This window comes from Melitaea cinxia, chromosome 13 (assembly GCF_905220565.1).
Source record: "Melitaea cinxia chromosome 13, ilMelCinx1.1, whole genome shotgun sequence".
NCBI lineage: Eukaryota > Metazoa > Arthropoda > Insecta > Lepidoptera > Nymphalidae > Melitaea > Melitaea cinxia.
This window is the reverse complement of record NC_059406.1, coordinates 14837132-14845406: the sequence shown is the minus strand read 5'-3', so window position 1 is coordinate 14845406 and position 8275 is coordinate 14837132.

Sequence of the window (8275 nt, the reverse complement as noted above, 5' to 3'; positions counted from 1 at the left end):
GAGCTGGTTCGCAGTAATCGCCTAAAACTTGAGACTTAAAAGCTGACAAGGTGACAAGGCCAACAGAAATATATAAATGGAGAGAAAAAAAAAATCATTCCGAACTCCAAAGCTCTTAATATAAGTACACCGAAGAATTCCTGCTAAGTATTTCAGTTTTACCGTTTAAATCTAAATAAATAAAAATTACTCCCCGTTATATATATACGTGCATAACGACTAAGTAAGTACTCCAAATTGGATATTTCTCTTTTGCGTTCATTATTGTGTGTTGCGTATGTATGAAAGAAAAATAAATTAATAAACAAAAACAACGGTATTTTTCAAACTTGTATTAAAGTAATCATATTTATGCAATTATCAAGGAACTTGTACTTAATACGTACAAGGAATCCGGAAATAAGTCACTGGTAAAATAAGTAGACTTGAAATATTTGGTTAATTGCACTTTTGTGAGGACTGAAAGTAACCTAAATAAATTCATAATAAAACACTTTTTAACCAACTACGAAAAAAGAAGTGGATTGTCAATTCGACTGTACGTTTTTTATGTGTGTTATATACCTCATAACTTTTTACTGAGTGTGCCGATTTTGAAAGCTGGTACTTGTCATGTAGTATACAATACGATTCAGCCTGTAATACCACATGGTAAATATAGGTTTCTTAATTCACCACGCTACTCCACTGCGGGTTGGCGGATATGTTCCCAACTATGAATAACGATCGCTTTTAGGTATGTATGATGATAACCGGTAACGACAGCTTAACCTGCTGTCCGAGGCACAATTGGGAGACCTACTAGGAAATATTTGTAGAGAGAAATTTGCATCCTGAAAGGGAATCGAACCCGCAAACTGCCGGTATGTAGGCGAGGACACGGCATACGTACTACTACACCAGAGCGGTTCTTGTCTTGTAGTTTCATTAAAATGTGATTGAGATCTGCTAAGTAGGTCATTTTTGAGTTAAGTGAAAAGCAATCATGGCGAATTTAGCGACAAATAGTGAGCCTTAAGATACCATTTGAAGCTAAAAAGTGATTGAACTTATAAAGAAAGAGAATTCTAGAGCTTAGTGATAGTTACGGAGAAGGATTTAGCGTGGACCAAAATAGTGTGATGTGGAATCTCAAGAACCAGATTTGAGTTAGATCGAAGAGACCGATCATGGGTATCGCAAAGAAACGCAAAGCGTTTTTTGTGATAGTGAGGTGTGTCAGGATGGAACAGTACACAATATAACGAGCGAGAGGATATGACTATTTTTTCGTTTACGAACAAACACAATTATTAACTAGCTAGTCACGGTTATTGTTAGTATATTTGCTTTATTTTATTGAGTTCGAGTTGAGTTTCGAGTTAAGTTAGTTAGTGAGTAAAGTTAGGTTTTTAAATAACATAAAAATATACATAAAAAATACACAAAATTATTAATTTTAAAGTAACTGATCCACTTAACTTATTCGTACACCTATAAACAAAATTTTAATTTTTTTATTTAATAACGCACACAAAAAAATTACGTACATAAAATTTAAGCAACGATCTAGAATCATTAAGCATTTGTTATTGAGTTTGTATATTTTTTTTAAATAACAATACAGTCTTCAATCGAAACTAGTACTTACCTACCATAAGGTCAGACGTAGAATACACGTACACAAAAGATTCTGATAAAATTCGTTACAGTTATTTTAAGAATGGTCTTTGTCTAATGAAGATCAGACTGGATACAAAGTTAGTAAGTAAGGTGCACACCTGGGGACCATAACTTTGTAAATTAAGTTAAAATTAAGTGATAATTAATGGGTTATTTACAGTGTTTGTCGTTTATTGGTCTGAGTTTCCGATATTTCGTAACTTACAAGCGCTATGGTCACGGGTAAACTCAAGTGTTAGTGCCCATGAGAATTTCAAACGTTACATTGACTGATTAAAGGGGGTGATAGACGTGCGAATAAGTTCGCAAACTTGTGGCTCGACGACCTTTTTCGCTGGTGTGTTACTCTAAGTACGCGTACTTTAAAACCGCCGAGTAAGTTCGTTGGCGATCCGACAAGTTTAAAAATTTTGCTCGTAACCCACCTCCGCTCGTACCTATAGCAGCACTGAGAGCCGCAAGCCACCATTTTTAACCGACTTTCAAAAAAAGAGGACGTTCTCAATTCGATTCTACTTTTTTATGTGTTTTATCTCAGAATTTTTGACTGGGTGGACTGGTGTTACATTATTTTGGTGGTGTGTATAGTGGGGTCAATTTGATTGCAATCTAACAATTAAATTTTAGCTATATCTAGTAATGCGTATTTACTTGACTGTTTTTTGCATATGATGTGTTACTGGTCTATGTAATTGAAGTCGGTTATTTTTCGTTTGCGAGCAAACACAATTATGTTTCGCCAGTCCGTGGACGCGCAACGCTTGCAGTGTAGGTACCTATTTGTAATTTTTGTTACTTTTGATTGAGAAATTACTTTAAATGAATTACTTCAAAACTTCGTCTTTTTTTGTTTTTTAAATGTAATACGAGAGAATTCCTCAATAACAAAAAGATTCTTCTGTCGACGAAATCGCAATACAGAATGAGTAAGCTTCACGTGTGTCGGTGTGTCGCCGACCTCGAGCCGAGTAAGTTCGCAATATTAAAAACCGCGTACTTTAAAAATTTAAATTAAAAAAAACAAAACAAAAAAGAATGAAAATAAAGACCCTTTTTTAAAAACTTTCAACTTGATTACAGACTGACAGTCAACAAAAGTGTATATATAATATGCGTGTGTGTATCAAATACATAGTAAGTAGTGTATGTAATGTTTTTTTTTACTGATTTAATATATTTTTATGCATAGTTAAAAAAAAGAAATACTAGCATTCTGCACTCCTTCTCTACATAAACTATAAGTGCACGAAATTTCATACTCCTTCGTCCGCACAATTTTCGTACAAAGGTGTACAAAGTTTTTGCTTCACGTATTAATATAAAGAAGATAATGTTTTAATAATAATAAACTGATTTTGGCTTACTACTACTATGAATACAGTTTGTAGGTCGTTTAAGAATTTACTCTATTTTACTTGCTATAACACCTGTTAAAGCTAGAAAATGATTTTTTTGGACGAGCACTATTAAAAAAATGATACTTATCAAGATTTTAATTAATACTATGAGCAAGGGTCTTGTGCTTCTTCCTCCATTTGACATGGTTCGTGATTAAAACTGAAAACGTGTAGGTCCTAAGTTATAAGTTCATTAACGCGTTGTTCAATTCCATGCAATCTTTATCTTATAACAACTATATAGTTATGTAATTCCTATTGTTGGGTGTCCTATGGAAAAAAAAATCATAAAATATGGACAAATGTAGACCAAATTCTCATACCGAGCTATGAGGGTCTATGAGATCTCATAGACTCTCATAGCTCGGTGTGAGAAATTGGTCTGCATTTGTCCACGTTTTATGAGATTTTTTCCATAGGGTAGGCCTCTTTCTCCATTTATGAGAAGGATTGATGCTTAATCCACCACGCTCCTCCACTGCAGGTTGGCGGATATGTTCCCTACTATGATTTACGATCGTTATCAGGTACTTGTGATAACAACCGGAACCGACGGCTTAACGTGCTCCCTGAGACATGGTGGGGAGACCCACATGGAAAGATTATTTTTAATTATATCCAAACAGGAAAAATTTGTATAAATACAAACATTCACTCCGAGCCGGAATTGAATGCAAACCGTCAGTGATTTACTCACACCACTACACCAGAGCGGTTGGTATCCAAAGCTTTTGTTAAACCAAAAATGTCGTGTGTTACTATACTGTGCTACTGTTTATTTATTACTAAGTATTCTTTACAATACCTCTTCTTGGAGAGTCAAAAAGAATTCATCATCAACTTAACACACCTCATTTTAACATAGATATTATAAAAAAGCTTTTGTGTTGTTTATTTATTTCTGTGAAAAAAAATACTTGTAAACTGGTTTTGAAATGGGGGTCAAGCGATTTTTAGATATACATGGTTATCATCAAAGTTGAAATTTATTATATCTGCAGTCTTTTCCTTAATGTATATATCTGTATATACCACCGCCGTATATTTGTAGCTTCAAATGAGAGCTTGGGTAGGTAAATATTTCGTATACTCCGAGTAATCGGCAACGCAAATACTAATTTTCTTATATAAAAAGTGAGTGCTTATTCTGTTGTGATTTAAGGTAAAAAAGAAAACTCGAAAAAAAAAATGTCGCGTATTGGTACAGAAAATACTGATAGGCATGCTTCTATACCTATATCTTGCATAGACAGCTAAAAGTTCTGTATAACGTGACTACTTACTGGTCGTTAGCGTCACTAAGCGTCAGAATCAGTTGTATCACACAACTTCACTCACCATATTTTTTTCATACCACGGGCTTCATAATCTTTCTTAAACTCAAAAAAATTATTGATAGTCTCTTTGTACCTTCACTTATATTCCTGTAAAATCGGCCTCCGAAAATTCGACGCTCCAAACAAAAATATGGTTGAATATTGTGTACTTAGATATTAAACAAAACTAGTGGTCGTCTAGTGGTCCTAATTTGACAAATAATTTAAATTAAAAGTTTGAACGTTATCAACCTTCTGTTGTCAAAGACTATACTCTATAATAAAAAAACAAAAGAGTATATATACGTGTGTGTTTCAAGTAGGTACATGGTAGTGTGCGTGATGAACTTTTACAAAAAAAAAATTGGGCGTCCCTTCATCCCTACGTATTACACCGCCAAATGTTATCTTTAAGGCAGGGGAACACACAATAAGCTTCATCACTAACATTACACGAAAAAAACTTAATTTGTACTTTCTATGACCTAGTTAAGTAGCGTGGATTTCGATTTATCAAAACAAAATTTTTAAAATATACTTAATCAAGTTCCTTTCCATAGACATCTTAATAATCTTAACGAATGATTTTATTTTACAAAACAACATTACGACCTCTTTATACTGTGTAGTTCAGTAAATTATTATAATGATAAAATTGATATTGCAACTGCTAGCAAACCTTATTAAATAAATAAATATTCCAAACAGGGAGATTAAGTTTTTTTTATATATTTATATTCTTACTTATTTCGTACCTATGTTTTTGTTAGAATAGAATCCAACAGTACCCTTCCCACAAATATTCAAGGGGCCGGCTGGGAATATTTATAAACTTGTTTGAAAATACTTTGTTAACTTAGGGAGTAATGGAGTTTGGTTACAGTCACAAAATATTTAATTCTACAAAAACAAACATTTAGTTTTGTAGGCTACCTAGCATTCAAAATACTTATAACCATACATTGAATATACTCTGTTTAATTTTGCTTGTCTGGTTAAATTTGTTTTGGTTCGAAAGGACATGGCCAAAAAAGCATTCCACGTACACATACATATAAATTACATTGACATTAATGTGCCTATTATCACTATTATATAACACCAAAAGTCATCGATGTACGCTAAGTTCGAACGCCCATACAAACATCGGCCATGTCATTTGTAATTATTAAGCTTTGCAATAACCACTCTGGTGTAGTGGTGCGAGTTTTCACCTAAAACACCGACGGATTCGGGTTCAATTCCGGCTCAGTATGGATACAAATATTTCATTTCGGTTTGGGTGTCCGTCCGTGTGGGTCTCCCCACCGTGTCTCGGAGAGCACGTAAAGCCGTCGGTCCCGGTTGTTATCATAAATACCTGATAGTGATCGTTACTCATAGAAGGGAACATATCACATAGTAGTAGGTACAGTAGATAGTAGTATACATAGTTGGGATTAAGCTCCAATCCTTCTACATAGAGAAAGAGGCCTATGCCCAGCAGTGGGTTATTACAGGCTGAAGAGAAACATATAAATACACATACATAAGCAAATAGATAAACATATACGCAATATACACAGACGACATAATTAGAAAAATTGCTATGCTGGTGTTGAAAGAGGTTATGTCTATAATAACTATGTCGTCTTATAATGTCATATCAGTCTCTAGGCTCTCCAATCCTTCCTTACCCTCACACTATAGACCTATATCAATATTTTCTTTCTTATCTGAAATCCTTGAACTGAATGATCCCATTTCCAGCTTATCTTGTATTAATTGGACATAACATCCTGAGCCCTTTTTTGGTGTTTTTTTTTCATACATATTATTACTTATCAGTGATACTCATTGTCAGTTTATTCTCATCTGAATTGTAATTTTTTTTAAATCTGCGATATATTTCAAGGCTATGACGAACATTAAAATTGCGTTATTATATATATATATATATATATATATATATATATATATATATATATATATATAACTATAACTCGAGTAGAATAGCACCAGCCCCTTTCTTACCGTGGGGGTCGTAAAAGGCGACCAAGGTATAAACCTGGCTCAAAATCATCAGGGTCCTGGAGAAGGAAAACTTCATTTGAAACCCGAAATGGGGTCTCCGTCAAGCATTCGTGACATAGCTCTAAAATGCGAAAGACTCCTGCAGCCGAACTGGCTCCACACGTATCGACTCGTCGTTCCTGTGAGCCTAGCCAGTGAGGTCGAGAGGGTGGCGCAGAGCTTAGGCAACTCTGCGTTTTCCTGAAGAATGTCCTAGGTGACACAGTATCTATCTGCAATAGACGGACTAAGGCCAATATATAGGTATAACTGTAATTACGTAAGTATAGCGTTATCTTGTAGCCTGTAGTGATCAAAAAACTTACATAATTTGTTTTCTCTTATTTATTTATTTATTTATTAATACTTTATTGCACAATACATTATAGAATTGTACAAAAGGCGGGCTTAATGCTAAAAGCATTCTCTACCAGCCAACCTTAGGACGTACAAGAGCAGACGTTTGTAGGTGTGCAAAATCGATTACCAGTAAAATTCAGATAAAGAAGAAAAAAAGAGAGGAAATATAGAGTAACGTTAGTGGCTTAGTACACATGAGCAAATAATTCATATATAAATATCTACCATAAAAATATAAACATACATAAACAGATACAAACTTGCATACATACATACACATATACAAACATACATACACACAGACATACATACGTACAAAATACTTAATAAGCAGACTCTTAGTGTTAAGTGTACAAAAAACCATACAAAACATACCTTCCTTTTGCATACGAACAAATATTTTTGGCAGCTCAGATAGAACTGAATGAACTGGTGGAATATGAACTGGTCACAATTGAGTTTAATATGATTGTGTTTGTTCGCAAATGAAAAAAAAAACCATCTGGATAACGCTAGTGGCGCGGCGTTGTGGCAAATTCAGGCTAAAGACTTCTAGCTGTAGCTGTACGGTTGTTTACGACTTTACGTTATTCAATCAGTTGAAAACTTTAAAAAGTGCTCTTTAAAAAGAGAAAATGGGTGGTACGAGATACTGTGTGTACTCGTTTCTGAGACGGAATTGGGAAATTAAAAAAAGAGAAGAGTGGAAAAGAAAAGCTGTCGGAAGAATGAAAGTAAATATTATTGTGACGATGTGGTACCGGGAACATATCGAAAATATACAAACTTCACATTTTCTGTTTGTATGTTATTGTATGTTTTATTTTTATTAATACATTAGATAACAAGCCGTGGCACCCAAGTAAGAACACTCGAATCTCCAGTGCTCATTTTGTTGGAGGCAAGTAGTCTAGCATCGAAAACATCCCAGCGTATATCCCGACAATGTTTCCACATGTGTACAAAAAAAATCCCAACAGACCTTAGCTAGACACGATCGACTTCTGAAAAGAAAAGAAAGAATCAGCACATCAACAGCTTCAAAGCTGCAAAAAACGGAAACGAACATTGAAATAGGTAAGATAAAAAATTTAAAATATATTTTAAAAGTATATCTATAAATGTATGGCGATTTTTATGGCGGTTTCAAGTTTTGAAAATGTAAAGTTGTTTTGTGTTACCTTAAATTTAAATTAACTTTCAACGATTTCGTATAATTATAGGATTAAATGAAACTTCCAAGGAAGCTGACAGTACAAGCATTGTTTGTCAAACCGATGCGGGTCACCACGAAGAAGAGAGTGGAAATGGTAATACTTTCTGTAGTTGGAATAACGACAGAAATGAAGCTTCGACGCAGATAAATATTAACATTGTGAAGCCACATGACGAACGAACGAACGAGCGAATCATTGTTAAAGGGCTAAAATCGGTCGCCAGTAAGCCAGTAATTCTCTGATATCGGACGTAAGAAGACGAAAAATAGTT